The following is a 19876-nucleotide window of genomic DNA, read 5'->3' on the forward strand; positions in this document are numbered from 1 at the left end:
GGGAGTAACGCCAAGGATGCAGTCTATTATCTCGATTGTCTATAGTCAGTGTTGTGCATAAACAAGCCAAAATCGATGTCTTGATTTGTTTCTTATTACCTCATCAAAATTAAAGAATATAAGGGTGAGACAATGTATATGTGCGTAAATCAAACAGTCAGACATTTATATATGTGACATATTTTATTAGTATTTGGATGTGGAATGGGTGAATTTTTACTCGTGAACTCTTGTGACTACTTGCTTATTGCAGACACGAGATTGCTTTTGAGACCTTCTTTTGTGTCTGAGTTATTTATAGCTGTGTGTTAAACATTTTTATATAATTTCGTCAGTGTCATTCAACCCCATCTTCAGTTTTGACAGCAGCTGGTCACAACAATCAAGATAGGTATCTTGTGTACGATAATTTTATTGAAAGTGCGTATCTATGTTTCATTCTGACAGTGTATTAATTCTGTTAATATTAGCATTTCCAGTTAACTGTATTGTATTCACACAGTTTGACAACTTCCTTATAAATAATCAGGGTAGTGAGTATTCAAATGTTTTGTTTTTTATATCACACTATCTGACTTGTTCTACACTCATGAGAATCATCTCATTTTTGGGTCTATGGAACGAAAACTGAATCTAATCTGAACTTAATAATTGGGACGTGGATGAAAACATTTTAGCAGAATGGCGTTTTTATTGCCAAATCAATGTTCTTGATTGCATTGCTAAATTCTTTTTACACCCTTAAAACTTTGCAGCGAAACTGTGTGAATCATACACACAGAAAGTTTGGGTTGCACTGGCAGCAATACAGTGATTTGGCTCCCCTGCAGAGCTTCAGTCAAAATTTTTATTTTGTCACATACTGTCTAAATTCTGAAAGTTACCTCTCAGCTACTATGTTGCTCTACATTCTCTAAGTTATTCTCATTATTCTCTTTCTGATTGTGCTACATAAATATGCCGCAAGCATTGAGGTTACAGTTTTCAGTTTGGTTTTACTTTTCACCACACTGAGGTCTATTTCTTCCGAAGCTATTCACCTAACTACCGAGTACTTGTGTTTAGAGAATCTGGTGTAAGTTCAGGTGCTGTCATTTTCACCTACATTTTCTGTAGAAGTGGCTGTCGCAGGTGAAACCAAATCAGCGAGAGAAATACGTAAGCGTCCGATCGCACCCATCTGCTTTGACCCATGACGTCACAAATATGGCGGACACGACCATAAACCACGAATCGAATATGGCGCATATAAAGTCGTTACGTAAACATTATAAAGAAGAAAATACATCGAAAAACACAAACACATTCCCAAAAAGCCTAATGACACTAACGGGACATTCGCGGGAAATGGGGGGTTTTAGGGTGGGCACAAACTAAATATAAACAAATTTAGACACCCACCCCCATACAAAAGCACAGACAAAGACGAAAAAAACCGACAACACAGAACTTCACAAATTTCACTAAACACAATATCATCAGGAATCGGACACTTCCCTTGACCTATATAGCCGAACAGCAGCTACCGATCCCATAAATTGGGATTGAACACTTCCCTTGACCTATATAGATAGATAGCAGCTCCCGATACCACAAGTTAGAACTATCACTTCCCTTACCTGTATAGCTAAACAGCACTTATTGATCCCATAAATTCGGATCGAACACTTCCCTTGACCTATATAGCTCAACTGGAGCTCCCGATCCCACAGATTGGGATCGAACACCTCCCTTGACCTATATAGCTCAACAGCAGCTCCCGATACTACAAATTAGAATCTACCATTTCCCTTGGCCTGTATAGCTAACCAGCTGATCCCAATACCACAACTTAGAATCTACCACTTCCCTTGACCAGTATAGGTAAACAGCACCTCGCGATCACATAAATTGGGACTGAACACTTCCCTTGACCTATATAGCTCAACAGCAGCTCCCGATCCCACAAACTGGGATCGAACACTTCCCTTGACCTGTATAGCTCAAAAACATTTCCCGATACCGGAACACCAACAGCCACAACCACAGATAATGGAACACTTCCCTTGACCCCAACACATACACTAAAAACAAAAAAATAAAAACTTACCACAACAAAGTTCCGGCACCACAACCTATGTCAGCCACCACACACACACACACACACACACACACACACACACACACACACACACACACACACACACCAACGAAAAAATACTCAGCCAAAAGAAAGACCCCACCCACCCACACCTCATACCCCCCCCCCCCCAACCAACCCAACCTAGCCCTCCCCCTCCCTCACAAACACTCTAACACGAAATAAACCCCCCATTGTGTTGCAGCCACCCACCCACCCAAACCACCCTAACTAACCATTTTCGGGCTATACATTTTACTAACAGCCCTTTAAAAAACCCGAAAAAAACAATAGTCCTCAGGGACGCTCTTCCGCCAACAGTACTCGTCTAAATGAGACTTAAGGTTGGAAGAGCGCCTCTTCCCCCTCCCAAGAACTGACTTAACAGCCCCCACGTCCCCTCTATAATATTTGTACAAGCCCCCGTATCATAATTTTTGAACTCTAAGCTATGGTTAACAACTAAATTATTGAATCCCCTCTCACCAAACCCCCTATATGAAGAAAATGCATCTGAAACTACTATGGACCCCGGTTCTATATTCTCCTCAATTAACCCCACTAATTCCGCCTTAGACCTCCCTTCCACAACCCTCAAAACACATTCAGAACACCAACCCCCCGGAACAACATCCCCCACACCCAGACACCGACCACAGAATTACCCCTCCCATACTTCCTTTTCCCAAACTGCGACTTGTCCACCTCCACAACAACCCCCCCCCCCCCCCAACTTACCCCTGTACTTAATAAACTCAGAACATACTTCACGACTATATGAAAACCATTCAAGCACACTCCTCTCACTCACACCAGTCTCATGCGTGCATAAACTATGTGAGGATCTATAACAAAAATAATACCTCATCAGTACAATCTCGCGCACGCCGAACCTAGACTTCTCGAACAAGGAACCGCGCCATATGGAACGCCAAATGCCATCGTTTCGGCATCTTTAGCCAATCTCATTTCTTGCCAACAAATGGAGCCCTTCACGATCTCGGCTAGTAACCCAAAAAGCTGTAAAAACAGTTTTGTGGTGGCCATTCATCCTCACTGACACCTGGTTGATAGTCATACCAATATAAAAATCTGAACAATTACTGCAGCAGAGCTGTTATATAACACAACTGCTTTCAAAGCAGGCCTGGTCTCTTCAGTAGGGTAGGATAAGCCTGTGGACTGGAATAGAAAGTGCTGGGCTAGTGAATTGGGCAGGTCTTGGAAATGGATCTTCCACAGGGATATGACCCCTATGGCTCGGGGTTGTGATTGGGAGTGACATAGGGATGCACTAGGATACACAACGTATTTTGAGAAAACTTTACTTCACCATGTTAAGCACTCAGCTGCTTTACAAATGTGTGTGTGTATGATGACTGTAGCATGCAAAAAAGTTTATTTCATAACAGTGTGCTGTAAGGTTATCCACTGGCCAGATGCAGAAGTTGACACTAGATGGCAATAAAAACTCCACAAATTCTAAATGGAATTTTATGCAGAATCAGTACTCACAGGAAAACACTTTGCCTACCTCATTAATGCAAGGTACCCCTCTCATGCAAAGAATATTTTAGCTTTGTTTCCTAACAGTTAAATCGTAATTTAAAAAACACTTTAGAGTTCCCATGTCTTGCTTTAACATACCAGCTGAAGACACATGAAGATGGAAATTATTCTATGAGTTTTCACATATCTCCATCAGACTTTCAAATATTATAAACTGTTAGCTACATAAGGTCCAATATTTTAATTTTGAAAGGGCTATATTTCAACTCGCCACACACAAGCACAACAAAAAGACTGCTATACATGTGAGCACTTTTGGCCAAAAGGCCTTGTTCATGGCCAGACACAGTGCTCATTTGTGAGAGAGTTGTGGTTGCATGAATGTGCGTGTGGGTGTGTGTATTTTCTACATTAGAAGAAGGCCGTGAATTTTTGATTAGCCAGAAAGAATACTTTTGATGAAATAATCTTGGGTGTTCAGTGTAGAACTACGTATTGAGAACTATGTACAGTACAGACATCATAAGATAGCACTGACAGTTGTCAACACTAGTTCACAACTCAGGCAGCAACAGGTACTGAGAAGGATATACGCAGCACATTATTAAACAGCCAGACTTTTGTGATGGTGAGAGCTGGGACCATGCATTGTGTATTGGCTGAGAAGCAATGCAGCAGCATTTGTAAGGTGTATATCACTATGTAACATTGCTAGGATGACCACTTCATTAACAAATACTTATCAAGTGATGAGCTTTTAATGGTACCCCTTCATTTCTCCAATGGGTTATTTCAGTTATGTTAAATGGACAAGGTAATCAATAAGAAACAAATTCTGTAAGGATATACTTTTATTGACATCTGACAGACATCTGAATAAAACAAATAAGGGAATGTGCTGTAAGTGACCAACTGTCAGATATCTGTAGTTCAAAATAGTAAATCAAATGCCTACTAAATGAAATAATAAACTCTGAACACTTCAAGAAAACAAAAACATTTTTTCCACTACATCGAAAATTTAAATCCTCCTCAAAAAATTTGAAACAAATAACACAATTCGGTATGATTACTGTTTCAGGGATCCAAGTACTTTAGTTGGTGAAACATATAATAATTTGGTTGAAACATATTACAGTACTCATGGCTAAAATTATCTAAAACTGAAAAAAAAAAAACAGTATTTGCTTAGCTTAGTAATGATCACACAAAACAACAAAGTATCAGGTAAACACAAAAAATAAAAAAAGAATGTATTGTGTACGTTAAATTACACCCTAAGTTGGGTGTCACAGTGTAATAAATTAGGATAGGGATAGGACATCACATGGGCATTATGTAAATCAAATCAAAATACTGAACACAAAAAATATAGTAAATTAGGAATAGGATCTGCAAATACATTGATTAAAACATGAGACGTGAGTTATCACATTAACATTCATTCATTTGCAATGAAACACATACACTACAAAAGCTCTCAAAGGGACACTACTGACTTCTTTTGGGCTGTCACAACAGCCTCAATAAATCTAAAGGAGAACATTATTCCACATGCTATATTTCATATTACAATGTGGAATAGTGCAACTCCTGCAAATGTACTTCACTTTAACTGCATCACCTCTTCAGTGCAAAGGAAATAATGCACAACGGCAATATTAATAATTTAATAGTCCTAAGCTACTTCCAGGATGGCTACTCAAACATGGAAAAAAATCTCCTGAGAATTCAAGGTGTGAGGAGTATGAACGTGTCAATATGCTGCTGACAAAGTAATGGTAAGAGGGGAAGGTAGGGTGGGGTGGGGAGGGGAGGTGGGGGGGGGGGGGGGGGAGAAAGGGGCAGGATACCACAATAATGACTTTTCCTTTCTCTTAGCTATACTATATACCAGCCACAAGCAGTAGTTTAACCAATTTTTAAACATCACTAATTTATATGGAATAATATTCATATAAGTAACACATTTTCAAATATAAGTTATTTTAAAATTTGCGATTTATAAAACTCAATAAAACTCAGTTTCAATGCTACAGTTAAATGTAGAATTCCTTGGGATTTAATAACATTCCCGAGTTTTCCCTGGTAAAATGTAGAATAACATCTTATAGATACTCTGCAAGCCACTGTACGGTCCACGGTGGAGGGTACCCTGCACCACTAGTTGTCATTTCCTCTCCTGTTCCACTTCGGCAGTAGAGCGACCACCACCTTGTACTTCTTAGCAGTTTGTGTAATTGCAACATTTAAAATGAGTGTTTTTAAGGGTGAAATTTGTGGAAACGATTACAATTATTGGAAGACTCTGAGGCAGCATATTTCCACAGCGCACCCACAGCAGTTGAACAAAATCGTATCTCATGTTACAAATAATGAACCTTCATGTTCCTATCAGTGCTACATATGTGACAAGAGTTTTACTTGGAAAAGGAGTTTAAAACACCACCAACAAGATGTTCATGGTGTAATGAAGCAGCAGAAGAGGTTGAAGTGTATGATATGCACATTTGAAGCAGAGTCAAAAAAGTGTTGGATTGATCATTTCCATGCCACTCATCAAATACGTGTGAAATCTGAAGTTTTCTAGTGAAGGTGAATTTTTGAAGTGGAAAGAGAAAATTGAACATACTACACAATCCAGATTCATCAAACACCGTGGCATTAAGTTTGTTGATGATTGCTCAACCTGTAAGTATGTTTGCCATAATTCAGGTCAGTTCCTTTCCAAAGATGAAGGTATGAGACACCTCAAAATGGCAGGTAGTAACAAAATTGATGGAAAATGCTCTGCAGAGATTAAAGTCCTCTATAACGACGAAAAGTGCCTTGTTAATTTTGTGTCCACTCATGCTGTACCTGATCTAGACTTTAAGTCATTTGAATCCAACGCCACAAGAACATGAGAGCATAGATGCAGACATTGCTGTAGGAATCCTTTTCCCATTGTTCTTGACAAAATCTGATCAACAGTGCAGGATTCAAATTCGGAGAGAGTACATCTCGCAACATTACAGGACCTGCATAACATTGCAGTTCTTATAATTTGGCTTCAAAGTCAGTCGGACATCAAAATGATGCCATCAGCGTCAAACCTTGGGTACAAGAAGTTACGCAAAGTGATAATTCGTGTGTATTATTTTATAAGCCTCGAGAAATAATCACTGACCAGCACCTGGAATTGAGAAGCCAGTGGCTCCATCCTCAGGCAGATGTGTTGAAGGGGATGAAGAGGAGTGAAGGAAATGGACTGGAGAGGTCTAGGAAAAGGTGTAGATTTTAGGCAAGTCACCCAGAACTGCAGATCAGGGGAGACTTACCGTACAGGATGAGAAGGAAAGACTGATTGTTGGGGACTGCATCAAACGAGATTTGAAAACCTGAGAGCTTAAAGCTGTAAGACAGGGTAATGTGCAGAGAAAGATTATTGCTTAAACATCATGCATGAGTTAATAAGAGTGAAAAGCTAATTGCATTGTATGTAACATAGGTCGGAGGGGGTTGGTGAAAAATAGACGGGAAAGACAATGAAAGATGTAGAAAACTAAAACAGAGTGAAACAAAGCATAGTTACAGTGAAGAAATGCTGAGATGGAAGAAATTAAGGCCAGGTGGGTGGCAAGAACCAAGGACATGTTGTAGTGCTAGTTCACAACTGCAGAGTTCTGAGAAAATGGTGTCTGGGAGAAGAATCCAGATGGCACATGTGGCGAAACAGGTGCCATGGTCATGAATATTATGTTGTAGAGCATGCTGTGCAACAGGATATTGTGAGTAACCAGTATGCACCCTCTGCTTATGCTCATTCATCCTAATTGATAATTTGGTGGTAGTCATGCAGATTTAGAAGGCTGAATAGTGTTTACATAACATCTGGTATATGACGTGTCATTTCACAGGTGGCTTTCCATTTGATTGTATATGCTTTGAAGTTACAGGGCTGTAGGAGGGTGCATAGGACAAGTATTGCAGTGGGAGCAGTCACAGGGGTAGAAGCCCAAGGGTAGGGAGATGAGAGCAGAAGGAGTATAGGGTCTGACAAGAACATTGTGGAGATTCGAAGGGTGATGGAAAGCTATTCTACATGTAGTGGGCAAAATTTCAGACAGAATGGATCTCATTTCAGTGCATGATTTTAGGAAGTAATGGCCTCTTCTAAATAACTGATTTCCAGACCAGGATAATACTGAGTCACCAATGGTGTGCTCCAAAGCTGTCATTTGGAAGGATCAGCAGTACCAAGATCAGATGTGATGGCCTGGGAAGTCTGCTTTTTAACTAGGCTGGTGGGCTAATTATGTGCAGTGAAGGCTGAGGTGAAAATGGTGGTATATTGCTGTAAAGAGTCTGCATCCAAACAAATACATTTGCCTCAGATGCCAAGGCTATGTGGGAGGGAAAGCTTGACATGGAAAGAATGGCAACTGCCAAAATGTAAGTAGTGTTGTTTGTTGGTATGTTTACTGTGGATGGAAGTGTGTAGCTGGCCTTCAGTGAGGACAAGATCAACAGCAAGGGAAGTGGCATGGGATTCAGAATAGGACCATATGAAATTTAACTGGGAGAAGGTATTCAGAGATTCCAGGAATTTTAGCAGGTCAGCCTCATCTGAGTCCTTTTGGTAAAGATGCCATCAGTGTATCTAAACCAAACGAGGGACTGAAGATTTATGGATCCCAGGAAAGCCTCCTCCAAGCAACCCATGAAAAGGTTGGCATAGGGAGGAACCACCCTGGTTCCCATGGCCACACCCCTGGTCTGTTTGTAAGCCTGCCACTCAAAGGTGAAGTAGTTGTTGGTAAGTATAAAGTTGATTAAGTTGAGTAGGATTGATGTCATAGGTTTGGAATCAGGTGGACACTGACTGAGGAAATGTTCAGCAGCAGGCAGACCATGGATGTGAGGGATGTCGGAATAGGAGGAGGTGGTATCAATAGCCACAAGCAAGGTGTGTGGTGGGAGTGGGATGGGCATGGATTTCAGATGATGTAGGAAATGGTTGGTATCTTTGATGTAGGAGGGGAGTCTTTGTACTATGGGTTGCAGGTGTTGATCAGCTAAGGCAGATTTACATTTGGTGGGTGCTTTGAAGCCAGCAACTGTAGGATGGTTAGGGGTTTGTGGATCTCAGGAAAAAGGTAAAAGGTGGGGGGGGGGGGGTGCATGGTTTGGGTGGGGTGAGGAGTTCTATGGATTGAGATGTTAGCCCTTGTGAGGGCCCTGAGGTTTTAAAGAGGGACTGCAGGTCAGTTTGAATCACAGGGATGGGATCTTGATGGCAGACACTGTGTGTAGAGGTGCCAGACAGCTGGCATAGACCTTCACTAATATACTACTTTCAGTCAAGTGTTACAGTGGTAGACCCTTTGTCTGCTGGGAGGATAATGATGGAGTCATCAGGTTTTAGGGACTATGGAGCCTGGAGTTCTGCAGAGAACAGGTTAGAGTCATGTTGTAGGGACCTGAGGAAGGGTTGTGAAGCAATGATGGAAGTGAGGAATTCTTGGAGGGGATGATTTTGAGGTAGTGGTGGTGGATCAAGTTGGCACGGTGGTCTGAACTGTTCGAGGCAAGTTTCAATGTCAGGTTGCTGTTGGAAAGGTTTTGGGATTAGGTTGCAAAATGATATTTGCAATGTATATTATGTGTGAAGGAAAGTAGATCCTTCTCCAAAGCAGGTTTGGGGCTGAAAGTGAGGCCCTTAGATGACACAAATAATTCTGGAGGGGAGAGGGCTTTAGATGAGGTTAAGGGCACTGTTCTGTTGTGACTGGTTCTGGGATTACGGGTTATTTTTTGTCTGGGTGGCAGTGGTGAAGGCTGTGGGATGTTAGGGAGGATGGCCAAGTTTGGTTTGTAGGAGAGGAGTGGTGGTTGATGGTGTGGCTGTTTAGGGAGCTGCAGAGAAACAGGAAGGGAAAAAACCACTGTTTGGGTAGTTTAGGAGAAGGTGGGAAGCTTTTTGATCTGAAGTCTGGCATGTTGTTGCAATTTGATGTTGGCTTGGCAGAGGATGATACCATTCAAGGAAACATGAAAGGCAGATAACTGCAGGATTTTGCAGAAGTCTGGTAGAGTAGAAATTGGCTGAAGAGGCATTTAGGTCATACATTAGCTGTGTAAGGGAAAGAGATTGCTGTATTTGAAATTTGAAACTGTAAAATACCTTAGTTTCGTTAGTGCAAATGTATGTTTTTGAAAAGAATGGATGTATTATGAAATGGGATTCATCATGGCAAGAGAGGACAGTTTGGAGAGTTAGAAATCATTGGAGCAGCAAAAAATAAAAGATAAATAAATAAATAAGCAGCGGGTTTTTTTGAAACAACTGGTTCCCTGGTGAAAGTCTGTTGAGTATCAACTACACTTACATCTACCTGGGCCTCTTCCTTAGTTCACTGAGGCAGTGGGGCAAATCTGTCACTTTCACCATTGATGAAACTGTCAGATACTGTTCTCTTTCTGTGGCCCCTGTTCCTTGCCACCACTTCCCATCTGTCTTCACCCTTCTCCCCCCTTAACCTCATTAATTCCTCCCTAGCACTGTTCAGTTCAGCCTTTATCCAGCTCTAATCTTCCCTTCCTGTTCAGTTCTTTTCCTATTCCATGAACATACTCTGCAATACCGTGGAAGAGACTCATTTACATCCCCAGACCCCACGCCACTACTTTCCCCCCAATGTTACCATCTGGCACAACACCTGTACAGAACCCCAGAGCTTACTTTCCTATGGCAGCTCAAACACTTATTGCTCGAGGTTGTTTACAATATTTTTACGAAATTTATCTAGACAATAACAGTAATACTCTATTAACTACAGATCACAAGAGTCACAGTTAAGTGCTAATGTGTTCTCTGAAAGCTGATGTTGCATAGTACCCTATTAGCTATGTTAGTTATGTTACGTTCCATGCCTTTCATAACAACACTTGTGTCATCAGCTAAGCATGTGTCAGTGGGACATCTGCTATGACAATGAGGAATAGGAATGGAAAATCAAGATAAAGAAGGATGGAGGATAGAATCAACTATTTGAAAGACTGAAGACTTAAATATAGAAAGAAAAAGATATACTCTTTTGGATAAAAGTGTTATTGCAAGAAACATGGAACACAATATAAAAAATGTAGCTGTTAGAGTAGTCAACATTGTATGAAAAGATAGATTGCTACTTTCTGTAGAGATGGCTAATTAAGTTGCAGACAAGTGAAGATAAAAGACACTTGCACGTAAGCTTTCAGCCACAGTCCTTGCCAGAAAAAGAAAGAGAAACACGGATCATTCATCCACACAAGCAAGCAACATTCATGCGCACATGAGTGCCAGCTCTGGCAGCTTGGACCAGAATGTTACTATCATATGCAATGAAAGCAGCAATCTGGAGGAATTGTATTGTATTATATGTTAATTGGGGGCCTAGAAATGACGGAGAGGCTCCGTCCCCGCCGCAGCTGCAGTGGTCCACATCCCCACAATGACTACCGCTGTCCACTTACCCCTCCGCCACCCCACACCGAACCACTCTTTCAGGGTTATTGTGTGGTTCAGCCCCCGGAGGACCGCCCCCCCCCCCCCCCCCCCCCAAGGGAACATCTCACACCAGACAAATGTAACCCCTATGTTTGCGTGGTAGAGTAATGGTGGTGTATGCGTATGTGGAGAAGTTTGCACAGCAATTGCCAACATAGTGTAGCTGAGGCTGAATAAGGGGAACCACCCCACATTCGCCAAGTTAGATGGAAAACTGCCTAAAAACCATCCACCAATTGGCCAGCTCATGGGACCTCAACACAAGACCGCCAGGTGGATTTGTGCCAGGAACCAGGTGCTCCTTCCCAATCCAGAAAGCTGTGTGTTAGACCGCACGGATAACCGGGTGGGCTAATCTGGAGGGATAGTAGTGTACAAATGGGGGGGAAGAAGAGTGCTGTCTGGCAGATTATGCAGGGATTAGACTGCAAACAGGGGCAGTGTCAGAAGGTTGTGGGGCAGGGAGCTAAAAATTAGAGGAGAAAGATGGGCAGGTGGATTGGCAGAGAGTTGCAAACGAAGAGGGAGGGAGATGAGAGTGGGGAAAGGTGATAAGACAGAGGTGTGGAAACTGTTGGATGGCTGGTGTGGGGACAGTATGTTACCATAGATTAAGATTGGGATAATTATGGGAGCAGAGATGTGTTGTAAGGATAATTCCCATCATCGCAGTTCAGAAAAGCCGGTGGTGGAGAGAAGGATCCAGATGGTTTGGGTAGTGAAGCAGCCATTAAAAACAAGCATATTATGTTCAGCTGCATGTTGTGCCACAAGGTGTTCTACTTTTCTCTTGGCCATAGTATGGCGGTGGTTGTTTATCCTGGTGGACAGCTGGTTTGGTAGTCTCACCATTATAAAAAGCTGAGCAACGATTGCTGCAGAGCTGGTATATTATGTGGGTGCTTTCACAGCAGGCCTGCTCCCTGATGGGGTAGGACAAACCTGTGAGAGGACTAGAACAGGAAGTGCAGCATGGACAGACTGCTCCTGGGTCTTCCACAGTGATATGATCCTTGTGGCAAGGTGTTGTAATCGGGAGTTGCATAGGGATAGACAAGGAGTTTGTGGAGGTTAGGTGCATGATGGAACAGCACTTTAGTGGGGGTAGGAAGGATCTCTGGTAGGATGTAGCTCATTTCAGGGCATGATGATAGGTAATCAAAGCTCTGTCAAGAGATGTGGTTCAGTTATTCCAGTGTGGCATAGCATTTGGTGATGAAGGAGCCACACTTTTGTGGCTAGCTCTTGGGGGTGGTGGGAGGACAGGGGGTGTGAGGGGAAATGGCATCAAATCATTTGTTGATGTTTAACTCACTTCATATTTGACTCATTTAATAAGCTTCGAGAGGAGTAAGATTTACAATAAACTTTTTACTTATCTTCTTTTCTTGTAGTTGGCTCCAGTTCTTAATGTCTAGGGTTTGATTCTTACTGCTGAAATTTTGACATTGAAGGTTCCAAATTACATGATACTGCTGAAGTAAGCCTACTCCATAATTTCTGTTTCTGTAATTTTTCTTAGTCTATCACATTTTTCTATATCACACTGTCTTTATAATTTGCACTTTAAGAACAAAAATTACATTGTTATTGCCAAAATTAAAACCACATCAGATCACGTTAGTGGCATGCCCACTACTACTCCATACCATGGTACTAACAATATTCTGAAGAGTCTACAAATTTTCTTGACAAATGACTTATTATTAATTTCTATTATAATTTTATAAATGAATCCAGAAATAAATTTAATAATTAGAATCAGATTGCATAATTAATAATAGGAATTTTAAGTGTGCCAAATATTTTGTAGTTTCAAATGTTTCAAAAAGGAGAGTAATTTTAACTGTACATACAGAGTTAGTACATATCGATGGTAACAAAGAAAATAAGGAATTTTTTTTTACACATTGTAGCCTGAAATATAATGCATTGTATACAAAATCATATGGCACTCTTTTAGTTGAAAAGGTGAGATAATATTAATCTGTTTTAAAAGGTAAAAAGTATTTTAGGTATCAATAACTTCTGTTAAAGATAAAAATCAAACAATGGAAAATCCAGGATATGTGAGTGTGTATTTGTGTGTGTGTATGTGTGTCTACTACTGACAAAGGCCTTAATGGCCAAAAGCTTTAATTGTTACAGTCTGTTGAAGATAAGTAATGCTAGGGGAGGGTGTTCATTTACACATGGGATACCTCTTTCCAGACAAGGTCTGGGGGATAGGGGCTGTCTATGAACATCTCCATGAAATCCTCAGTGCACTGGACAAGCAAGTTCTTGTCACTGCAGGTACACTGCCCCAGGTGACCAGTGGACAGAGGTGTGGATGGAGCTATCAAAGAGTAGGAGGTTTATGTCTAGAAAGGGGGACACTGTGTTGAAGAGTGAGACATTTGCCCGCTTTTCTTTTTTTTGTTGGTTGTCCTCAGTGTCAACGTACTGCGTTGCTATACTGGCCGAAAAATGGGGGTGGAAGTTCAACACTGACTACTTTAAATGATGTAGCTGACAGGTGCACATTTGGATTTCACAGTTCTTTTCTTTCACTGTTCACATCGTAGAGGGAGACCAAGAGATGAATACACTAAACAGATTCAGAAGGATGTAGGTTGCAGTAAGTACTGGGAGATGAAGAAGCTTGCACAGGATAGAGTAGCATGGAGAGCTGCATCAAACCAGTCTCAGGACTGAAGACAACAACAACAATGGCATATGATAATCATTACATCATAAATAAATACATTACATAGTCCTCATGACATCACAATAATGAGTACTAAAATTGACTAGAGTACGAAACGTGGGGACTAGTAAAATTTTAAAATCAAGTGCACATTGCACTACAAAACATTACTCTACATCATAACTGTCTGCAATTGGTTAAACTTGAAAGATCTGGGTCTCTTTCCCATTTGCAAAATAGCAAAAACTGATGATGTGCAGTAGCATAGAATTACTAATCATTACATTATGAAAAAAGAATAGAGTCAATGTCACATGACTTAATTACTTCTCAAATCAAATTAAGGGGATGGAAGTTGTATTAGATCATTGCCATACTTCTCCACTCAGTTCCGAGTACTACTCACATTCAACCAGAAAATAAAATCTTCACAAAATGTTACCAAATAGTTGACCTGTCAGAATATTCACATCACTCTTGCACCACAGTTATCAGTTAACCAGCAAAATTACTTTTCTTTGTTCCAGTATTACTCCCTTAAGCTCATAATTCTCCAGAACACAAACAGAAGTTTTCAGATAACCTATTGATCCAATGAAGCAGCATTCTATGACTTGTACCTCACTTAAACATTGCTCCTTCTGTTAAGCTCTCATTCCCAGCTGCAGTGTCACAATTTGCACAATATACGCAGTGCCCAGTGTTGCCTAGTTCAAAATTAGATCACCATTATAGTCACACTAAATTTGTTTGTATACAGTTATCTTTTTCATTAATCATGTCTGTCAGCTCCATTATTTTACTTACCTGTCTTACCTTGTTAGCTAGTGGAGTGCATTCTCAAAAAATATCCCTACTGCAGAGACGGGCTCCCTAACCATTAAGACCCAATCATTATTCATTATTTTATTATTTCATTATTACTTCATTATGTGATAAATAAACACCTGCTCTGCTTATCCAATGCAAAATTGATTCTACTGAAAAACACTTCACAGTAACAGATCCTTATGCTAAGGCAAACGTAACTCTCATTACTAATCAGACAAAGTTATCACTTAGAAAAACTATTATTTCTCTGTATTCCATCAAATTGCTTAAGATTCTAGCCTGAAGGAAGATATACATACAAATCTTGCTTATTCTTTCCACAGATTACTCCAGGCAACTATGTTTAAAGTTTTGTTTTCTTAATGTTAGAAGAGGCTGTATGATGACACTGTTGTCGGTAGATAGTTACCTCAGTATCCTGATGGAGTTGAACACAAACACTTCTCTTATACCACAATTGTATTAAGACCTAGTATTCAATATGATTTTTTCTGCACGTTGCCTCTGCTGCTGCCGCACTCATGATCTAATTGCTTCAGATGTTAATTATAGTTTTCAGATAATCTGCACCTTCTCCTCTGCCTATGCTGGCATCTTTCATTTTCAGTTTACCTTACCTCTTTGTTTGACAGCAATTCTTTAAACATGGTACAATTTACTTTCTTCCACCCTCTTATGAGTCCATGCTTCTACCAATAGGGTAGAAGAGTTAGACTGCTTCAGGAAATACGAAAAATGTGACAGACAGATGGAGTAACCATTATCGCCACATAATGAATCCAACAAAGAATGTTGAGCTCTCTACTTGCTTGTAGGTCTTACTTCTGGTTCAATGCACATAATAGTAAGTTCCTCCTGTCTTTTTACAGTATAAACATTGATACCCACACCATCATTCTACATCTCACTAGAATTAGAAATTACACTCATCTTACTACTGTCTTTTACATTACCCTTACCTGTGAGTACAGGACATTTATACACAACTGGCTCTTCATCACTACTGCTCTACTGCAAGCCAAAACTGGAGCATTATCTAGTTTAAATGGTTTGATCTAGAATTAAATCTCCTCCATTTTTTGTACTTGAATTTCTCCTACAATTTCCGTGCCTATTCTGGCTATCCTCCACCCAACCATTCCTTGAATTTCTACTGTAATTAGTCCTGTTTATCCTATTTACCTGAAATTCTCTCCCTGATTGATTATTGTCATCAAAATTCCTCCTACAATCTTCCACTGAGCGCTTCACCCTCTCCACTTCATCAACATAATTCAAGAAATCATTAATATTACCCCTAGGGCAGGTACAAGAAATTCTCTAACTTTCTGAGGCAACTCAGTTCCTAAACCCATAATTATTGATTCACTACTAGCTCTTTGTCCAAATATTTCAGTATGTTTATCCAAAGCTGACAGAAACCTTTCACAGTATCCTTCCTAGAGTCAAATCTCTCTTCTCCCCAAAATTCACTCAAAATTCCCTGCTGCTTCTCTTTGGACCAATATTAATCTAAAAGTGCTTTCTAAAAGCTTTGCCATGAAGTACAACTATCAGCTACCGGAGCTGCCCATCAATAAGCATCCCCCTTCAAAAAATGACATTTTCTCTTTGTCATTCCATGTTACAGGTAAACAAATAAATTCTCTAATGAAATCAATGGGATGCACTTCCCCATATGGTTCAAAATTATTAAATTTCTTCCCCCTTCAAAAAATGACATTTTCTTTTTGTCATTCCATGTTACAGGTAAATAATTAAATTCTCTAATGAAATCAATGGGATGCACTTCCCCGTATGGTTCAAAATTATTAAATTTCTTACAACTAACAAATGAAGGACTGTTTGGGACACTACATACTCTTTGTTTTTGATTTTGTACCTCTTCCATCTTTTTCAACCAATTTTCAATCTACATTTTTATTTACTGTTATGAGTTTTTCCTCTACCACTCCTGCACATTTGGTTTCTACCTCTGTTTCTAAATCATTTTTAATCTGGTCGATTTGATTCTCAATTTAACCCTGTTTTCCGCACAAAATTTCCTGGAAGCTTTGACTTCATCTTAACACTGTTTTTCAGAAGCCTCCACCTTCCTACTATAGTCATCACAAAGCTCCTTTCTCTCTTCTACACATTTACTACTCATTAATGTTAATTTCTCATGAGTGTTATCATGATCTTTAACTACCACATCAAACTTCTTATTTAATCTCCTTTTTAATTTCTTTCTTCAGTTTATCCTTTAAACTAACCATGTCATTTCTAATGCTATCAGTTTTCTTTTCCACCCTATTAATGTCTTTTATCATACTACTAATGTCTTCTTTCATACCACTAATGTCTTCTTTCATACTCATATCACTCAGACTACTCATAATTTGCCTTAACATCGCTTCCAAATTTCCATCTGCCAAAAACTGTTGCCCTTGCTGGCTTTTGCTACTAGATTCCTCCTCCTTAACCTTAACGTTCTCACCCACTTCAGTAATGTTTTCGTCTGTTTCGCTCACATCACCACACAATGTAGATGACGCTTTAATCATTTCATCTACAAAAGGACTTTTGTCCCCATCATTCAAAGTTACATTCACGTCTGATTTATAACCACCATCATCTACAGAACCAGCCTCCTGTTGTACCTTCACACTCTCTTGTTCGTTAAGGCCACTCATTGTATATAACTTATTATAAAATGACTTTTGCTATTAAATACCTCATTTTACAATCATACATCTCCTGCTGCTGTTGTTGTTGTTGTTGCTGCTGCTGCTGCTGCTGCTGCTGCGGTTGTCATCTTGTTCCATCATCTGCATGGCTGCAGGATGTTGTAATTCTCTCGGCGAAGCATCTTGTTTATCCTGGTCAGTTGTGTCCCCCTGCATACTGACTGGCTGCTCCTGTACTCAATAGCTGCTTCCATAGAACCCGCTCGCTGAATGGCTGCTGTCAAACTGTGGTGATGAAACCCTAGTGCTGGTTTTATGTTGCATCATTGCACTGTAAACCACTTATGATTTCACTGAGCAAAGTTCACGAATCCTAGTTTATTGTGCTCACATACAATATTGCACACCCAGGGGCACCAAATGTGACAACGTTCCCTGCTTTATTTCATTGTTTGTTGTCCTTGGTGTTGACGTACTGAATTCTTACACTAGTTGAAAATGGATTGTGAAAGTACAACACTGACTGCTTTAAATGATGTAGCTGACAGGTGCACATTTGCACTTCACAATATTTTACTTTCACCGTTCACCCCCCCCCCCCCCCAATAATACACATTTGTTAAACTTTTGATAAGCCGCATTAATAGGTTTCAGGTGAACATCCACATGCTGCTGGGGGTGGGGGGTGGGGGGGGGCAAAAAAAAAAAAAAAAAAAAAAAAAAAAAAAAACCCACATAGTTCACAGTTCTTTTGGAATAATCAGGTACGTATGGAACAGATGCTGTCATTGTTTTGACACACAGCCTAATTATGTTGCACTTATTTCACAGATAAGATCTAACCAATACAGGTTCCTCGTGTGAAACTTGGCCATGGACTGACTGTCCCAGGACCAAAAATCAGGCTCTTATACATCCTCACAATAGCAGGTGCTGAAACTACACATTGTTTGAAAGTTAAATTTACAGAAATTACAATTAAAACTTAACTCATTAAATTAACTGAATACATCAAAAAATTCGTTCCTTTTAACAGTTTCTTCTGCTACAATGATTAAGCCGAATTATTTGTTTAAATCATGAAATTAACATATAGAGTTTTGTAAACAATACTTTCGACAAAACTGGTAATTACTTTGGAATTAATTGAGAGCTGGCTTTGCTAACATGTTTCCAAATAGAGCCAAATAAATATGTAAAGAATGCTACTAGTTGTTCCTCCAAATGTTTATAATTAGCACAGAATTTTGTTTGTTTATAAGTTAACAATAGAATTTAAGTTATGAAACAATTACTGATTTCACCCTATTATAAAAGATATTAACTAGGAGCAGTCAAAATAGATCAGGAAATTAATTACATGTACATAACTAAGCACCCCCCCCCTCCCCCTCCCCATGAACCATGGACCTTGCCGTTGGTGGGGAGGCTTGCGTGCCTCAGCGATACAGATGGCCGTACCGTAGGTGCAACCACAACGGAGGGGTATCTGTTGAGAGGCCAAACAAACATGTGGTTCCTGAAGAGGGGCAACAGCCTTTTCAGTAGTTGCAGGGGCAACAGTCTGGATGATTGACTGATCTGGCATTGTAACATTAACCAAAACAGCCTTGCTGTGCTGGTACTGCGAACGGCTGAAAGCAAGGGGAAACTACAGCCGTAATTTTTCCCGAGGACATGCAGCTTTACTGTATGATTAAATGATGATGGCGTCCTCTTGGGTAAAATATTCCGGAGGTAAAATAGTCCCCCATTCGGATCTCCGGGAGGGGACTACTCAGGAGGACGTCATTATCAGGAGAAAGAAAACTGGCGTTCTACAGATCGGAGTGTGGAATGTCACATCCCTTAATCGGGCAGGTAGATTAGAAAATTTAAAAAGGGAAATGGATAGGTGAAAGTTAGATATAGTGGGAATTAGTGAAGTTCAGTGGCAGGAGGAACAAGACTTTTGGTCAGGTGAATACAGGGTTATAAATACAAAATCAAATAGGGGTAATGCAGGAGTAGGTTTAATAATGAATAAAAAAATAGGAGTGTGGGTAAGCTACTACAAACAGCATAGTGCATGCATTATTGTGGCCAAGATAGACACGAAGCCCACGCCTACTACAGTAGTACAAGTTTATATGCCAACTAGCTCTGCAGATGATGAAGAAATTGATGAAATGTATGATGAGATAAAAGAAATTATTCAGGTAGTGAAGGGAGACAAAAATTTAATAGTCATGGGTGACTGGAATTAGAGAGTAGGAAAAGGGAGAGAAGGAAACATAGTAGGTGAATACGGATTGGGGGTAAGAAATGCAAGAGGAAGCCGTCTGGTAGAATTTTGCACAGAGCATAAATTAATCATAGCTAACACTTGGTTCAAGAATCATGAAAGAAGGTTGTGTACATGGAAGAACCCTGGAGATACTAAAAGGTATCAGATAGATTATATAATGGTAAGACAAAGATTTAGGAACCAGGTTTTGAATTGTAAGACATTTACAGGGGCAGATGTGGACTCTGACCACAATCTATTG

This window comes from Schistocerca nitens, chromosome 1, assembly GCF_023898315.1.
Source record: "Schistocerca nitens isolate TAMUIC-IGC-003100 chromosome 1, iqSchNite1.1, whole genome shotgun sequence".
NCBI lineage: Eukaryota > Metazoa > Arthropoda > Insecta > Orthoptera > Acrididae > Schistocerca > Schistocerca nitens.